The sequence below is a fragment of the Carettochelys insculpta genome, chromosome 31 (genome assembly GCF_033958435.1).
Source record: "Carettochelys insculpta isolate YL-2023 chromosome 31, ASM3395843v1, whole genome shotgun sequence".
Taxonomy (NCBI): domain Eukaryota; kingdom Metazoa; phylum Chordata; order Testudines; family Carettochelyidae; genus Carettochelys; species Carettochelys insculpta.
In genome coordinates, this window is record NC_134167.1 from 1766730 (window position 1) to 1783190 (window position 16461).

The following is a 16461-nucleotide window of genomic DNA, read 5'->3' on the forward strand; positions in this document are numbered from 1 at the left end:
AATCAATGGCCCTTTCCCATTCCCCCTTAACAGCTCTTTATAAGTACAAGTATAGCCTGGCCCTCTTTAATCAGTGAGATTGGTCTCACCTGCTCCAGGCGGAGAGCTGAGCCTTGTCTACTGGCAGGAATCTGCTACCCTGCAACAGAGGGGGGTGGTTTAGCTGACCTGGTGAGCATGGGAGGAAGCTTTATCATTTTATTTACTTAACCATGAGAGCTTTATAAATTAGGGTCTCTCTAATCAGCTCAACAGCCCACCAGCTGCCACTGCTGCATGAGGGCTTTGCAACCAGAGGCTTCAATTTATTTGCATTGTCATCTGAGATAGAAGCATCCCCTACAAAAAGCCCCTAGAGTCTTATAAACACATTCCTAAGCCTGAATCTCTATTCAAAATTCCTCTGTGGAAGAGGAAAAAAATATGACTGCAGCTCCACGATACAGAAATGACACAGACGCGGGAGAAAGCTTTAAAAGAAATGTTGTCAAGGCAGTAGCAGCAATCAGCTCTGGATGATTTACTTATATTTAAATGAGATGCACAGCTGTTGAGGCGAGGACAAGGAAGGAAAATGGTTGGTTGTTTTTAAAAAGATGTTTTCAGTGATGGAGGTAGCTGCAAGTCTGACAACCCTGATGAAAGAGTTCCATGTAAGCTTGAAATTTTGTCTCTCAACACTGGAAGTGGGTCCAGTAACAGACATCACTTCTGCACCTTCTCTTGCAAACACTGCATATTAGCTCCTAATAGAACAGTTTCATAAACAGCAAGGATGTCCTGATCCCTGCATGAGGCTGTAGGTGAACTGGCTTTGACTCCAGACTTGGCCACCAACTCCCAGAGACGCTTTTGGGAAAGTCACACTGGTAAGATTATCCAGAAGAGCCTAGGTGAGTTATGCACCCAGCTCCCACAGACTTCCAATGGAACTTTGGATCTATCAAAATTTTCTCCTTCTCCTCCCCACCATACAACAGGGACAACATCACTTCCCTACTTCACATCAGGGTTGGGAAGACACACATTATTTTCAAGGCACTCTGATTCTACGTTGATGGGGGAACATTTCTGCCTAAACCATGGTTTCCCAAACTGGGGGGCATGAAGAAATCACAGGGGAGCCTGAGCCAACCCAGCCCCCGCCCCCATCATTTTTCCCACCCCAAGAAAGAGCTGGTCTTTGCTTCTGTCTTTCAGCCCCTGCCATTTTATGTGGGTGAGCACGTATAGCTGCTATAAAAAGCAGGCAGCCAGCGAAGACCCATATGGAGCTAGAAGACCCATGTGGAGCTGGCTGCCTCCTGCAAAGGTGAGTGAGCGTGGGTTGGGAGAGGAGGAGGGAGTTAGATGGGGAGCTGGGGGTGCCTGGCTTTGGGGGAGGGAAGGGGCTCAGGTGGGCAGCTTGCGGGGCTCGGGCTGGCGGGCGGTTGGCCCGGCAGCATGAGGCTCAGATGGCTGGCTCCAGCAGCGCAGGGCTTGGTCAGCTTGGGTGGGCAGCTCTGGCAGCACAGGGCTCAGGAGGGTGGGCGGCTGGCATGGGGATCAGGCAGCTGGCCAACTGGGGCTGCACCAGACACCCACAAGAGATCAAGAAAAACTATTTGTGCTAATTTTTAATTTTAAACAACATCTTATAACATCAAGTTTTTGTGTTTATTTTAAATTACGAATTGAATGTTTTGTTAAAAGCGGGGTTGGATGATGGTAAAGAAGAGGTGGCAGGGTGTGAGGGTTTCTCAAAAATCCAAAGGGGGCTGAAGCTGAAAAGTTAGAGAACCACTGGCCTAGACAGAAAGAAATCAAGAGGGAGGAAATTAGTAAGGCTCTATATGAATCTTGCAACACTGAATGTTGTTTCCAATGTTTGAATGAAGAGGTTCTGTGAGAATCTAAGCTTTGTCTTTTAAAAAAAAACAAAAACACATTCCTAGTCCTTGCGGCCGAAGAGAAAAGCTTGAACATGTGACCTAAGGGCACCCTAAAGCTCAGAAACCAGACAGCATAAAGTAAGTCAATACTTCCTAGCAGGAAAAAAAGTTATGATTTTAAGCCACTGATGATATCAGAAGAGCCTAACTCATGATTTATGAGCCCTTGGGATTGGCAATTCTGCTTATGTAGGTACCTAGGCATGGATTTAGTAGCCTAACTTGAGGCTCCTGGTTTTCCAGATGTTGCCCTTATGTGAAATCACTTCATCTGTGCTCTGGGCATGCTAACACTGGACTTAAAACAAGACTGAGCACAACTAGAATGAATCCAAAATCTTATTTATGCTTGTGGGCTATTTTTATTCTTTACATGACAGGTTATCATATCCAGAGGTGCACGTATTCCTCACTGCCAAAGATCCCCTGGCTTTTGCATGGTTGCTGGGTTGGGACGATGATACCTTACACAGGAGCACTCCTGTGGCTGGGAAATATTTCTGAGAACAGCACCAATATCCAGCTGTTTGGCATGTATGTGAGCACACAGATATGTCAGGGTATCTGCAGGGTTGTCAGCCAAAGGGAATGGCATTTGTGACCCCACAGCGCTCGTCGTCCTGGAATAAACTGGAGCTGCTTCAATGGTTTGATCCCGTAAGATGTGGAGCCCAGATCCAACGAAGCAGTTGAGTAGCTGAGTAGTTCAGTGTGACTACTCACATGTTTAAAGCCACCCACCGAGTGGTCAAGGCAGAATACTCTGCGCTTCACAGAACTGAGCTCTTCACGAGCATGGAATTAGGCATTAGGACTTGTCTACATGGGGACACTCAGAGAAATTGATCTGAATTAAACCAAAGTAGCAATTTAAAGTGACTTGATTAAACCCTATAAAACCCCTACGCAGGTCAATTCAAGTGGTCTTAAACCAGGCTACCTTAATTCACTTTGAATTCCCGCTGGTAAGGGCTTCATTTTGTTTTACTGTTTAGATTCTTGGCATGAGAAGCAAAGTAGTTCAGTGCACAGGGCTGGGACACAGGCATGACCTGGGTCTATCCCTGACTCTACCTCAGACTTGCTGTGTGACCTTGGGTGAGTCTCATCACCTCTTTCCCTTCCTTCCTTCATCTCTCCTATTTAAATTGTAACCAGTTAAAGACATAGACTGCCCCTTGCTACGTGCAAGCACAAAGGGGCCTCTAGGCTTTAGCCTAATATAAAAATAATCATTGAGCTTGTTTCTTTCCATGACAGTGTCAAACAAAGCATATTTTACATTAGAAAATTAATTATGAATTTTAAGAAAGAACATCACACTGTTTTAGTATGGTGCATTGCAAAGGTGTCGGATACCTCTTGCAGTGATTAACTTTCCCTACACCAAGTCTTACTAGCCACATTGGGGATATTGGACAAATGGGGAAACTGAGGCACACTATGGTTATATCACACAAAATCAGTGACAAAACCTGGAAGAGGACCCCTTGGCCCTGTGCTTTTAACTACAAGACTCACATCATTGTCCAGAAAGCAACTATTGGTTCCAAAAGATAACAATGGGAGGTTTGTTAAGATTTCTAATTAGATAAGGGGTGTGCGTGGCTGAAGACACTACCCATATATTTAATGAAGCAGTGTGATTTATATAACAACGTATTAAGTTTTGAGTAAGTATATGATCTTTCATGATATTGCTTTATCTTTTTATCCCCCTCACAAAAATGATTATGTTGTAATGAGAAATATTAATGTAATACAGCTTTTAAATACATTGTTAAACCCACTACTGGAATGCATTCATTATTCCAAATACTGAATTGAAATACCAACTCTTCTCCATGCACTTGGCTTCACACAATGAAGTCTTCATTCACTGTTTGGCTTGGGCAGATAAACACAGTGGCTTCGTCTACACTACACTGATCTTTCAAAAGTTCTTTTGGAAGATCTCTTCCAAAAAAACTTCTTTTGAAAAAGTGCATCCATAGTCACTTACTCTAACCAGTAGACAACATTCCCCTCCCTCATTTTCAGAGATTCAAAGACTTCTTGAACACACACACACACACACACTTGGGGCCAGCTAATGTAAACCACCATCTTTCCATTGGCTTCAGCACTCACACCAATTTACACCAACCAAAGGGCTAGCCATGGCTTTCTAATTTTCTCCAGCCCTTGTGCCAGATCTCTGCATTGGAGAGAGTTAGGCATTTGACAAGAGGTGACATTTTTTTCTCTGTACTTTAATTTACATAACTATAAACAAGATAACATCTCTTCTGTGCAACATAATAACCGTTATTGCAAAGTAACTGTGCTATTGTGCATCTAATTTTCTGTTTAAAAAGAAAGAGAAAATGTTACATGTTGATACCGAGAAGAGGGATGTAATTTGAAGATAATGCCAGGAAAACTCTTTATGTGGATGCCTAGGCTCTCTTTGAGTTGCTTTTCCCTTTGGTTTGATATGCTAAAGTAGTATTGAAAAACATAATTGGAATCCCATCAGCACTTGAAACAATTAGAAGCTGCTGCAAAAGAGGGTGTATTCCCCCCCTTCCCCTTCCTATGGTTTAGATTACATTGATGAATAATTCAAAAGGAAAGCCAAAGCTGCTACCAATGGGAATGCACCTGATTTCACAACAGGCAAAGAGGAAAAACAAAACAATTATTCCAACTGCTGAGCAGAACACAATGCCAGATCTGGTATTTGCGGGCAGATAATGCCAAGAGCAACTGTTTCTATTTTCCTTTCAGGCATCAACATCAAGAACCAATTTTGTAGGGAGGGTTTTTTCCTCAGATTTGCTTTATACCATTCATTGCTTTCAGATGTGCTCACTTTAGATTACATTTGCATCTGAGGTTTGTATTAGATGGATTTTGTTGGGAAATGTAAGGAGGTATTTAATAGCAATTGCATTAAGTGGTTTAGCTTGTGCAATCAGATGAAAGCATGTTGTTATAACAAGGTAATGTAATGACTGATTTTGGTAACAGGGCCTAGATGCATGTGTGTCTGTGACAGAAGCCAGTATCCCTTAACTAGCTCCTCCTCCACCCAGACCTTTTCTTTCTTGAGACCGAGCTAGAGATCAATCACACTGAAAAGTACTTCAACAGAAGCTGATTATGCAAATGAAAACAATGCATATATTAGTTAGATGAGATGCCTGCAATAAAAATTAGATCCTGATGCTTGTACAGCTTTCATTGTGATGGACAATATGTGCTAACACAGAACAAGGACAGTTGAATTTCTTCAGTAAAAGGTAACTAGCCCTATTCTGATCCAAAACCTTGATTCATGTGGATGAAGCTCTCTGTCTTCCATAATTACTGATGCACACTGACATAAGGCCCCAATTCAGGATAGCACTTAAGCACATGCTGAAGTCCCCCTGAACTCAATGAGGCTTGAGCACATGCTTGTAATGTAGCTCATTTTTAAATGCTTTGCCACATAGGGATGGTTTTAAGCACATTCAAGCATTCCTGAATGTTACAGGAGATGTTTGTAAATAGCTAAGAGCCAGTAGATGGGGCTCAAGAAAATTTATATATATATATATATATATATATATATATATATATATATATATATATAGCGCCCCTGGGTTTTGCAGGAGAAATTAAACTTCTTGTTGCTATTGCACAGTGCAAGTGGTTTTGTGTGTGCATGCAGCTGTTTACACAATGTTTATGATTGAATCAGTGCCTAAATGACATCAGAATCAGGCCCACAACTCCTCCTCCTCTCCGAAACCTTTGTCTCTTTCTGGATTCTTCTCACACTGGGATTATTTTACCATCTGAAAAGATGAAACTTCCCTCCCACCTAAGCCTAAGTTTTGCAAGCCCTAAACTTCCATTAAATTCTATTGCAACTGGGCCAACTGTAACCATGCTTTTTCTTTATTAAAAAGGACTAATTTATTGGTGAACAATAACCTGCTATAAGAAGTCTTTCAGCTATAACATGCTACTTAGAAATACTCAGCTTTCAAACTGAACAATCTCTAACTAAACAGATATTTAATTTCACATTTTTGTGCATGAGAACATTGCCACATCCTTGAATTTATATTTTAATCAAAGATTATTTTCTGAATATTCCATTTCTGACCTTCCATATTTGCCCTGCATATTAGTTAGAGAAGTGAAGTGAAATTATTTGTTCTCCGATTGGCTGATTTATACAATCATTATTATTTAACAGTTCCAGCCACCATTGCTAATCAAGAAATGAGATTTTGCTGAAAATTTTCAATTAAAATTGTTTGAATTCAAAACATGAAAAGCAAACTTTGGACTGCAAAGCAGAAATCTTCTACCAAAAAGAAGCTTTTTTGGGGGGGGGGGGGGGGTCGGGAAATCAGTTGTGGGGAAGGGGTAGGTTTTCAAGAAAAAAAATTTCATGGATGTTTCCATTCATCTGGATAAATATTTGGGCAGAAAATGTTCACTTTCATAGTTGTCTGTTTTGTGTACCCACAGCATCAAGCACACAGAGGATCCATTTTGAAGAAGACCTTGAGGTACAGCTGCCATAATAAACATGACTGCCTTGGAGTGGAATTTGAATGCCCAAGTGGTCTGTGTGCCTTTGAACATTCCACTCAATATTAATAAGATGATCCTTGGAGGTGTACATTGACTAGACAGGGGATAAGACTGCAAGGAGGTAGAGTGGTGAAATAGTTTTGGCGTGGTTTGGCTTTACTTGCATACACTTGTTAATTCTACTGCAACCTGTAAAAATAAGTAGTTTTCCCACTGTGTAAGACAAACTTGAAGATGATTTGTCTCCTTACAGAAACTTTCTGACTCAGTCAAGAAGTTTAAAGCTCTTGGTTTCAGCACATTTTCTTCAGCCTTGTTGCATGGCACTAGCTGGCTTGCTAATGAACCAAGATTAAGTCCTCCACCTACACTGCCCCACAGCTGGGATCACTGGGCATGAACAGCAAACACTGCACATGCAGACTCAAAGATTGCCTCCTTGTTCCCATTCATCTAGGACATGTTTAAAGAGGACTATGTTAACACAAATGAGAAACCTTTGAGTTCAACCTGCAGGATCCATACAGGGGAATTACAGAGCTACGCATTGATTTTTAACACCTGCATCGTCCAAACCACGGGGAAATGCAGACACGCCATCAGACTCAGGACTCCTAGGTCCTTTTCTGAGCCCTGCCACTTGACCCACGTCATGTCATCTAGCAAATCACTCACACTTGGCTCATGTTTCTCCATATGTGACCTGAGTGTGGTATGAACCTCCCAAATGTACTTTCTTTGAAGATTAATGAATCATCGCAATCCTGCTCCAAGCACCATAGATTGCTGACGCATCAGACATAGGGCCACATTTTCAAACATACTTAAATGACTAAGAATTCAGGGAGGTGACTAATGGGATTTCGATAAGTGGCTGGGCAGGCTGATTCCTTACTCCCCCTGAAAAGACTCAAGTGACTAAGCAGATCCAGCCTGTGTGTAACTCACCAGTCACCCATCTGCATCTTGAGACACCATTCGTGCTTTATTAGGTGATGAGCTTTTGTGAGGCGACACTTCTTCAGATCTGGAGATCATGCTGTACTGATCTGAGGAAGTGGGTCTGCCCCCCAAAAGCTCATCACCTAATAAATTATGTTGTTAGTTTTTAAAGTGCTGCAGGACTTCTGTTTTTGTTGTTGTTGTTGTTTGTTTTGTTAGGATACGGACTAACACAACTACCTCTGTTACTATTCATTCATGCTTTGTAAATTTGACCCCCTGATGTTTGAGGAGACAATGTAGTGTCAGTGAGTACTAGACCTATCTCAGTTGTGTGGCAGACTCTCATGCCGCCCTGCTCTGTAACTCCAGACAGGCCAGTTCACTTTTCTTGGTCTTATCATCTCTTTTCTGTTTAGACTGCAAACAGAAGCCCAACTGCACACAAATCAAGCATAAAATTTGGTAATATTTTGTTACTACTGACAAGGGAGCAGGCAATAACATCCCATCCACCCCGCCCCCTCAAAAAAAGGGCAATTAACTGGCCAGATTAACCTACAGACAATTGTTGACATTTGTAATTATAATTTGTAGCATAGTTAATTTTGCAGGCACTTGTGGTTTCCACTCTCAATAAGCAGAATAACCATAAAATAGCTGTTCTTATGCCCAATAGACATGTTTTGTGATGATCCTCATCTTAAACCAGCACCAATTCCGAAAATCTTTTCTAAGTTTACCAAAAAGTATAAATGATTGGTTGGATTCTGAGTAACAAATTGAAGCATACTAGGTAAAGTATTGCTTAATTGCACTGAAAGGTTGAATTGCTTTTTGAAGTTTACAACACAAAATTAGTGTGAACATTTTCTTTAGGGAATACCTGTGAATAAATAAATAAGCAAAAAAACTACTCAATAGCCACTTTTGTAAATTAATTCAAGCATCCAAAAAAGTAAATAAATGAGGATTAGAGCTATTTGACTATATTGTGATGGAACAGTTTTCCATTTGAAAAAGCTGTTTCATTAACATTTAAAAGTTTAATGGAAATATGCTGATTTTTTATGAAATTCCAAAACAATTTGAAAATAAAATAGTATTTTATTTTGACCGTCATTTGGTTCAACTTTTTAAAAATCTTTAAAAACTTGTTTCATATTTTATTTCAACCTTATTAAAATATTCCAAAAAGGTAATTTAGATATTTAGATATTTCCGAATAAAAATTTGTAGAATTTATTCCGCAAAATATTTATTTTATTTATTTATTCCACAAAATATTTTCAGATTTTGCTTTTGTAATTGATTCAGTTTAGTTATTTTTATGTTGGAGTTTTCCCCAAGATGGAAATTCCATTTTCCAACCAGCTATAATGAGGAGAGAACATGGTCCATATTTTATTTCCATGGTGTTTCCATAAAAAAGTTAACTATAACTATATAATAATCCCACATTATCTATAGGATACCTCTGTGCCAAGACAGATATAGGATGAATTGGGAGTAAAAATGGTCATTGTATCCTTTCAAACTGGCCAATGAAAAGAACACTGCTCATTGCATGAGACAAAAAAGCAGTCCTGTAGCACTTCAAAGGCTAACAAAACAATTTATTATGTGATGAGCTTTCTTAAGACACTTCTTCAGACCTGTAAAATTTTGAGCATTGTGAGAGTTTTGTTTTCTTTTCACACTGAATGAGATTTTTTTTAAAAATCAATATTCAGATTTCTTATCAGAATATAATAATTACATGTGTAACATACCCTGAGTCTAATATACTTGCTGTCTTTCAAATGTAGTTTCTGTATCAGATTTTAATTTAAATGTTTATAACTTAGTGTAACTTTCCTAAATTTAGATGTTATCATCTGAGATTAAAACCTTCACGACAGATATAGCCCAGCATCGCATTTCAATTTATTCAGTTCGTATGGTCATACAATAGAAGGTGACTAGCATGTTAAACTGTGATCCCTGCAAGTAACTCATAGCATCATGGAGAAACCGTTAGAAATAATGAAACCGCACACCCGATTTGACAAGCACTGCCACCAGAAATTTTGCAAGAGACATGCTATCCTTCTTCAATAATCTTACATGAGCATTTCTGCTGTTTAAAAAAAATGGGACCACCAAAGAAGAGAGAGTGAAGCTTAATATTTACCAAGCTTGTTCTGAGACTCTAGGCTCTTATTTTAAGGAATGTCATATCAGGCTGAAAACATTTTATTATCTTTATCAATGAGTGTTGGAGGGAGAGTGAGAACCTAACATCAACCAGCTGTTTCATATAGAATGCTGGGCACTAGCTCAGCATTCCCTAATCTTTAATATGAGAAGGACCTTCATCTTCGCCTCTAATTATTCGCAGCTTTTCCATGGCTTTGAAACACACAAAGGGCAAGACATGCACGTCAGTCCAGTTACACCAATCACTGCACTGGCTGCATTTTTCTGTGTTGCATATCCACAAAAGGTAAGGCTCTTCCTAGAAGGGAGGGACCCTTTCCCCAGGAACTAAGTCTGACCAGAAGCTGAAAAGAGTGCACCTTTCTTGTGCTGGAGAGAGCAGGGGATGGTTTGGACCAGCAGCGCTGGAGGAGCTGCCTGTGTGCCCATTTCCAGTAATAAACAGAGACAGTTTGTTGTTGAAATGGGTTCAAGTCAGAGTCACTATTCCAGGGACTCTGCACAACTTTGCTAACCCATCAACTGAGAAACTACCAGGTCATGTTAGACTACATAAACATGGATGCAATGATGTAAAACCATCAGTTTAGGAGCAATCCAGTGTATTCTCAAGGTAAGAATTTAATAGAGTACTTACAAGGCCCCAGTCTTCATGGTTCTGCATTTTGTATGGTCTTTTACACTGGTGCAAAATGCTTGTACTCTTCGTTGTTAGTGTTCTACCAACATTTTTATGCTCATGCCAATGGCAGAACAAGGGCAGGGTAAAAGAGAATCAAGGTGCTTGTCAAAACATTTAACATGATCCTTTGAACCGTATATTTTTCTCAGGGATTTTATATGATCTCCATTAGTGTAGTATCTGAGCAGCTCACAATTCTGTAATGCATTTGTCCTTGCAACATCATTCTGATGCAGCAAATACCATTATCCCTATTTTACAGATGGGAACCTAGGGTACAGCTGAAGTAAATGAAAGTCACAGAGGAAAGTATGCTGCAGAAAAGTGGACTGAATCTGGTTTTCCCAAGTGCTAAGCCAATACCCAACCCCTGAGCCATTCTTCTTTCTTGTGTTTACTTTGTTTCTGTCCACCACACCAAATGAACATGTGGCTAAGGTGACCATCTGTCCCATTTTTCCTGGGACAGTCCCTTATTTAAGCTGTCTCATAGGTGTCCTGAATTTTACCTATTTATGTATTTAAGAAAATGGACAAATTGTCCTGTATTTTGTGGGGCCCCTGTTACCTGGCAGCTCGTGTCTAGAGGTGGTAGCCCCCACTGCCAGGGATCTCCTCTGCTGGGCAGCTCCCCCATTCCCTGGCACCCCACAAAGGCAGCCCCTGCTGCCAGTGAGCTCTACTATGGGGTGGCCTCTTCATTCCCCGGTGCCCTCCCTGCTGGGAGGAAGTGGCGCCCCCATCCTCCAGTCCCCCTCATCAGGAGGTTACAGAGCCCCCATCCCTAGTGCCTCACTGTATGGCAGCTACCCCATTGCTGAGGAGCCCCGACATGTAACAGCAGCCCCTGACCCCCAGAGGCCCGCGTCCCGTATTCGCCATAGGCCAATGTGGTTACCCTAGCCATGATGTACACATAGGCAGCAGCCAGAGATGTCTCAAAGTGAAACTTTCCTGTTGTTAGCCGGCTACACTTATCTGCGAGGAAGCATAATGTGTGTATTGGTCCTTTACCTGATGAAAATGATAAATGTATCAATAATAATGAAAACAGGATGACGACTTTGGCACATCATTAATTATGTCTTGTATCAGAGGTGCTTCTCCTTACCACACAATGCTGCTACCACCACCATGGCTGGTGATTCATTTCTGATCCCCAAAGAAGAGGTACTAATTACTGATTGAGCAACTCCCCACCCTCCAGCACCTCTCTTTTTCTGGACTCCCTGCCTCACCATGTGCAGCATTAATCCTACTATGGAGGTGAAACTGGATAAGCTCATCACCTACAGAATATCATCGGGAAGTTGCAGAGTGTCCTTCTGTTCACCTGTCTTCTCCTTGCATTCTGTTCTAGATCTTTGTGTACCAGCACTGGCATGGTTTGTAATCAGCCTTGTAAAACTGAGTGCAGCTTTATGGGTTTGTGTTTTTATACTTGTCCTCAGAAAGAGAGCCAAGATATACCTTAGTAAATGTCAGCTTTCTTCGCCCACCAAGGCGTTACTGCAGAGCCATTGTAATCTCTCTCCTCAGCTCTTTGTGTCTGCATTGAGCACTTTCACAAATTTATAGTAGTTTACACTTCAGCAAAATTCACTAGCCACAGCCATCAGATTCTCCAAACCCTTACTCATATTGAGTAGCATGTTACTCTTGGACTGGTGTCGGTGTTTTCACTCACAGAATGAAGTCATACTAACCATGGTAAGGATGCAGACTCCGGCCCTGTAGCTGAATGTATGCAATTGTTAGATTGTCAGGCAAGAAAACTATGAAATGATACAACTCCTGTCCCTTAGCGCCATTACTTAGACCCTGATCCCACAAAAACTCAGGCACACACAAAACTTGGAGACAGTATGCGGATGCTCTGGATCAGGAATTTGGGTACCTAGGTTCTATTCCCAGATCTGCTGTGGACTTAGAGAGACCATAGCAAGTCACTTTCCTTGTTACTCTCTCCTTTGTCTGTCTTGTTCACTCAAACTGTCAATTTGTCAACACGCGGATTACCTTTTACTTGGTGTTTGCACAGTACCACACACCAATCTTCTGCAGGCCCCAAAAGTACTATGGTAACATAAATAGAATATCAGAGAAGTAGCCGTGTTAGTCTCTATCCTCAAAAACAACAAGTAGTCCTGTGGCACCTTATAGATGAACAGATATTTTGAAGAATAAGCTTTCATGGACAAAGACCCACTGCGTCAGATTCAGGTTCTGATGAAGCGGCTCTTTGCCCACAAAAGATTTTGTTTCAAAATATCTGTTAGTCTATAAGGTGCCACCGGACTTCCTGTTTTTGATAAAAAGGAGTAATAATAAAATTTAATTTTAAGTTTACCAACAGTCCCACTAAATTCAACTGCTCCAGTAAGAATGGCCATACTGGGTCAGACCAAAGTGATCCCTGCCCCCATCATCCATTCCCAACTTCTGACCAACAGAGGCTAGGTTCACCATTTCTACTCATCCTGGCTAATAGCCACTGATGCACATATCCTCCATGAATTTACCTTGATCCAGGAATGCCATGGATAACATGTATTTACTCCCCCACCCTTTCCCAAACAGTGCATTTAACACAAGGACCTTTACAAGAAGGTGCCCTGTAGCTGAATGACCCAACTGCTAACTAGTAGAGTCAGATAGTTGCAAAATGAAAATAATACTGAAAACACCCCCAATACCCTTCACCTACCTTTTTTTTTTTTTTAAATCATGACTGAGATAATCTGCCCTTGAAATACTTGGCTATTTCTAAAACATTTGTTCTCATTACATTTTGCAAAATCTTCCTATTGAATATCTGCCATTCAAATGGATTATTATTCAGCAAGGAACACTTTTGGCCCAGCAATGTGTGACATACGCAGCTGGGAATTTGCAAAATTACAGGAGTGACATCTCCAATTAAACTGGCAGACAGCCATACTTTGACCTTGAGTTTCATATTAGCATTTTTGTATGTTATTGCTTCTGAGCACATTGGCGTCCACAGTGATTCTTTCTTATTAATAATGGTACTGTACTGACAATGGAAAATAAACAATAGACATGTACAATGCCCCTCACCACCACACAAAGTCCAATGAACAGGGCCCTTTACTAAGAGAAAAATCCAGGGGACTGAGAAGGCAAAGGAGTCAATAACTTCATTTGTTGGAGGAAGAGATGGAACAGGTCCTTAGAAGGACCCCAAGCACAGAGTCCAATTTCAAACTGAAGCACTATGGACAGTACTGAAGAGTGGTCTTTGGGCCAGGAAAGAAGGGGGAGCATTCAGAGTCAGAAGCCCCTCATCACCTGGGCTGAACAAGCTCAATAACACTTCTGAAGCTGGCTGCCCTCTGCTACTGGCAGGCTCAGGGCGCCTCTGCTTCTTGGCATTAGAGGGTGGTGACTCAGTGCAAGAGGAGCCCCCTGTCTAAAACCCCATTTGGACAAAGTACTTAAGCATACGCCTGACTTTCAACACATCAGGAGTCTCATTGCATTCAATTGGACTATTCATGGCTTCAATTCAGGACTGCACTTAAGGATATGCACTTGACCCCCTCACACATTGATCTGTCTCTATCATCTGCTATATTTTGTTTTTCTGCTCAGAATACTTTTAGCAGCAATCCTTTTGGAACACTGCCTCTGGTTCTAAGCCAATTGTGTGGGTGTACATTTTCTCTGCTTTCAATAGCCTACGTTGCACCATCATTAACAAGAAAGGCCAGTGTGCATTGAAGTCTAAAGGACATACGCACATGGCGAATGAAGTATTTCAAAAATCAGGAGCCACGTTTATAAAGTTAGCCACCTGCTTTACCACGCTCGCTGAATCGGAGCCTACCTGTGTCATCCTAAGCACATCAGCATAGGCACTCTACAATGACCTTAAGGGCTCTTCTGCTGCAGTAGTTAATCCACCTCCCAACAGCTGGTAGCAAGGGTGACAAGAATTCTTCCATTGACTTAGCCCTGCTCTCATCAGCAGATGAGCTGGCTGACGTTGTTCAAGAGGTGTCGATTTTCCCACCCCCATGAAAGATGTATGTCAATATTTCCACTTCTGTACTCGTGAAGATGCTTACCACTTCCAAGACCAGTCACAGGCACGGTCTCCATGTCAATCTCTGACTGACTGACTATTTCCATTAGAGGGTACTATTTGCTACCGATATCGTTACAGAAGCTCAGTCTCTAGTGTTGGTACCGTTAGATGAATACCAGCTTGCCACCTCCTCCTTCCCCTATGGAAACAATATTACTGTAACAAACACCTGTATAGTGGTTTAACTACATTCATGAGGCAAGTAGGGAAGAGGTGTTGCATGGGTATAACTCTACCTACATAAAGGGTAGGAAATGTGCTCTTGTTCTATGCTTGTACAGCTCCTAGCACTAGAAGATCCTGGTCATTGACTGGGGCTCCTAGATACAACTCCAGTCATAGCAAACAAATTGTTAACAGGGTGAGACACCTGTGTGGTGAAGACAAGGCCTTATTTGTCTTTTTTCTAAGTAACCGCCTGATACCGTAGAACTTGTTTCACCAGCCCTTTCTTCATGCCCTTGGCCATTCTGTTCTCCAATGCACACGATCCCATTCCACACCTGGATTTTCTACTGGGTTTGGCTCAGGACCATGGTTCTTACAATGAGGCAATTTCATTTTACAGTTAGCCACTGCCTGTATTCTGCTTCCTAGAAGCAATAGAAAAAAAATATATATACACATTTCTTAATTACATTTACTCTAGAGTTCTTAGAGATTCCTTAAAAAACTCCCTTTGAGACAAATGGTTAACCTAGCAAATGAGACACAAGCTTGATACCATTTTCAAGGGATTTGCGGAACAAATCTATCCCCCTAAATAGAACAGTGGCAAGCGTTTCAAATAATAAAAATAAATATTTAAGAAGCTGCCACCTGAAGTTTCTGGGAAGACTAACTGATAATTCCCCATTAATGCCTGGCCCTTGGAAAGGGTTTTTTAATTAAAATTAAAAACACTATCAATAGGGAACACTGAATCACAGTCAAAGGGGAATTGGCCAATTCTACTTAAACAAGGCTTTCTGAGTAGCTTATTAGTGTTATAGCCATCTACTCCCAGCAGCCTGCAGCCTCTGCACATAGGGGCTCACAGCCAGCGGTAAAAGAATCACCTGTTAACAAAAGGGCTTCAGGAAATAATTGCTTTTGAATTCTCAGGGATCAGAAGCTATGAGCAGAAATTATTTCCGTGCCCAGCAAAGTTGCTCAGTTACTTACTCTCTTTGGCCCATTGTACAGCATAATGGTTTGACCTAATAAGTTTGGGTTTTGTTTTTGTCTTTTTTCTCCCAGAATCTGAAACTGTTTGATTTAATGGTCAGCTACAGCAAACCTCATCTCTTTGGTACATGACCTTTCATTTAAGGATCTGCACATGGGTCCGGTATGATTAACATTACTTTGATCTCTATGACAGCACCTTTGCTCAGCCTGTCTTAGATTAAGGATTCATGTAGCAGCAAGATTACTACTTCAAAATTACTGTCAACCAGTTGGTGGCAAATTATTCAACAGGACTTAATGAGGCACACAACTCAAAAGACACTTATGCAGAAAATTTGCCTTTATGATTCGGGTGGTGGGGGATTTTTCGTTGAAATGGTGCCTAATGACCAAGCTTTGTAGATTTAGAATGGGCTACTAAGCTGTAAGGGTAGGGATCTTTGCATTTCTGTTTTAATGCTTTATTGCTGCAAGAAAATGCTTAAGGCAAATTCTTCTCTTGACAAGCTCTATTGCAGAGCTTGTTTGGTATTTCTAACTCCTGAGCACGACAGATGAAGTGCCACAGATAGAATCCAGAGCTCAGACGACACAAAGGCCACTGAGAAGCAGAAGCAAGAGAGCAGTAGGTGCTCGATGCTTTGGGATTTGACCAGAGGAAGAGTTCTAGACTATTGCCTGGTCTGCACTAGGTGCAACATGGACCTAAGATACACAACTCCAGCTACATGAATAGCGTAGTTGGAGTCAACACACTTGGTTCAAAATTCTCCACAGTCCTCACAGCAGAGATCAACGGGAGAAACTATTACTTCCCTTACTCCTTGCAACTGCGTCCCAGCCAGGCACAC